Genomic DNA, 3,293 nt, shown 5'->3' on the forward strand with positions numbered 1-3,293 from the left:
TAAACTACATAGGACAGACTGCAAAGAAGGTGAAATACAGGATATTTCAACACAGGAACAGACTCAAATTTGTCACTACTGAAGCACCCCTTGTGGAACATTGTCATACACCCACTTGGTACCTTTAGTGACATGGGAAGTTGCCTTGGTTTCATTCTTTAAAAAAAAAGAAATGATTCCACCTTTGCATGTAATACATCTGGCTAGCTTTATTTTGAAATAGGGTGAAATTGTCAGGCATCAGGTTTCGCAGCTTCGCACAGTCCAAGCATTGAGCTTCTATTCGATTTCAGCTTCTACCGCCTTTCAGAAGGTTCCAAGTGACAACTTATAGGCAGTAGGAGCAGCGCAAAAGTTTTCTGATTAGGCTGGTGCGTTATCCTGCTGGTGTTTTTAAGTAATATTGATGGAGCAGGGTTTTGCAAAAAGAAACCTGCTTGGTTTGACACCCCCGTAATACATACTAACAGTGTGCAGTGGAGACTAAAATTCAAATCACATGAAGTACACGGGAAACAGCTTTGTGCATGCGCGCACTAATGTGAACTACTGCATGAAAGAACTAGGCCGCATTTTACATTGCGCTTCGAAAGAAACAATATTAATGCATGACTAGGCCGCATTTCACATTTTGCATCACGCTTTAAAATTAGTAGTAAATAATGCCGCGTTTACTTAAAGCTTTGTTAAGAAAAAATATTAACATGCGATAGTGCCAAGGTGGGTGGTAAACAGTGAAAAGTGCATTTCCATGAAAATTAATGAATGCTTATGTTTCATTCGTCATAGTGAGCCGAATGGGCCAGTATTTTCCTGAAATTGACATGATATATGGGGGCTAGAGAGAGCATGAATAACCCAATCAATATACAGAAAAACTGAGAGCTGCAGAAGCGCCTGAAAAGTCAAGGTTGATCGGCTACGGAGAACACTGCTTGTCTGCCAAAAGATGAGACTGGCCGTGGGACCCAGGACTTCTTCCTCGGACGTAGCTGAAAGACTCATGTGAAATAATGAAAAAGTTACAAGTATTAAAATGAATGAATGATTCAAGAATGATGTCATGTAAAAGGATGTTAAAAACAATGAACATGCAGAATTATGAATGTGATCATGGTGGTGTGATTGAACACCCCCTAAACCTTCCAATTGGAAAATGTGTTTTATAAATTGTTTCAACTACTGTGGGTTGGACATGTAGGTTTTAGGGTATAACTAGGGTGCCTTTATGGGTGTGGTAAGAGATTTGAAGGCTGATGCCATATGAAGCAAAGAAGGTCGTATGGAGAGGAGAGAGGGGTGATTTGTCGCTCTCCGTCGGTTTGTAGAGAGGCCTAGCTGTTCCTGTCCCGGTCCCGTTCCTGAGTCTTGAAATCTTTGTTCCTTGACTCTATTTCAGGAGACCCCCACTATCTCCTGGGCCTGGGGGGGTGGTTTTTCTCTGATCCCTTGGGTTAGCATATCCTCATGATTCGTACTTTGCATAATTCATTACAAATGTATTTTTTGTCTCTGAAACTTATGTCTCTTCATCTATCCACTCGGTCATATGTATATTGTTCCCCATTATTTTGCTGAAACTTATGTCTCTTCATCTTTCCACTCCTTCATATGCATATTGTTAATTGATGAGTATGACACTGTTTGTATTTTTGCTGATGTTTTTCTCTTCCTCTTGTGAAATTCTTTGTTTGCGTTTCTAACCTGTATGCAATGAGCATTTATTAGTCTTACTGAGAGTCTGTGATTATTTAGCTAACTACATAGATAGATAGTACTATTATTACCATCAACTACTCAACTGATTGGTCCATCGACCAGAGAAAAGAGAGTTCATATACATGTCTAGTTGTGTATTTAGAATTTTTAAACATGAACCTGTGAAGGAAACAAAATTCATGCCATTAAAACTTGACCCCTAGGGCAACAGGGATTTCATGAGTTGGGTGAATGTGTATGGGCCACTTGTATGAAATGTTATTGAGTATTGATCCATAATTAAGTGTAGCACTAGATTAGTTTTTGGGTGGCAGAGAACAGTTTAATTATTGATTAGTTTGGTAATAATTATTGATTATATGTTCTTAACATGAAAAGTTAAGTGTCCTGTTCTATGTTGTCTAGAAGTACGGGTACTGAGTTACCTGATAGATCCCTGGATGGAAATTTAGCCTGATATAGGCAGAGGAAGAGTGTGGATAAGTTATCACACTGCAGAAGTACTTTGTCTGTTATAACACGGTACGGCAAAAGGCGGCAGGTGTTACATTTAGGGACAATTTTGTATTTTAGTAAAGTGTCTGAAATAGCGAAGGGTCCATTTCCTAAACTCTGGCCTTAAACCCAGGGGAGTAACAAGACCTCTTACATAAAGTCCTGTTGTGAAACTTTGGCCTTTATCCCTAGAGGAGTACCAAGTCCACCTGTTGCTTGTTTGGGTGTAAAATAGCGCTGGTCGTTGTTTTACTTGAAGTGAAAGATTTTCTCTTTGAAAAGTGAAGAATATCTCTTTATTTAGTGGAGCAGACAAAGTAGCATTGTTTTATGTTGTTTCTAACAAGAATTTGATTTAGAAAAGGCTGCGCTGGCATTGGTCAGTTAGAGGGCGTTTAGGGAGCTGTGATTGGTTGATTTATGTGAACTACATTTGTATTGGTTGAGACATTGCTTACGTACTGAAGCCCCGATTGGACGGTTGGTGTGAGTCGCACTAGTATAGGACAAGAACTGACAAATAGAATAAGTAGAATTACAGAAAGGTTTCCTTGTTTGTTTTGCTGAGATACATTAGCGTAAAGAGTCGGAAAATGAATTGCTTAAGAAAATAAAGAATGTATTTAAAAAGGACAAACCAATAGTAACTAGAGAGGGAATTCCTATTTCACCTCCAAGAATGCCTGCTTCCTATATGATGTTGGAGCAAGGATACCATACATGCACTTGGTTAGAGAATTGGGTGGAATATACAAAGGATGATGGTGTTATAGGTTTTTCCGCAGCATGGTTTGTTTAATGTAAGGATTTAAGGAATTTGAGAGATCGAATTAATTCACTAGAGCCAAATATCAGACCTACGCAGTATGAAGCATTAGAGGAATGGGAAGTAAAAGCATTCGAAAGAGAGAAATACTGAGGTTGCAGAAGATACAGAAATAAAATGACTAGATATCCTTTTGAGAGAACAGAAGATAACATGAAAAGATGGAGGAGAGCTGTAGTAACTTAGGGTTTGTACCCAGTTTTAGTTGCAGAAGATCAAACAGGAGGTAAAGCTAAAGAGATAAAGAAAAATA

This window comes from Lissotriton vulgaris, unplaced genomic scaffold (assembly GCF_964263255.1).
Source record: "Lissotriton vulgaris unplaced genomic scaffold, aLisVul1.2 SCAFFOLD_2126, whole genome shotgun sequence".
Lineage (NCBI taxonomy): Eukaryota > Metazoa > Chordata > Amphibia > Caudata > Salamandridae > Lissotriton > Lissotriton vulgaris.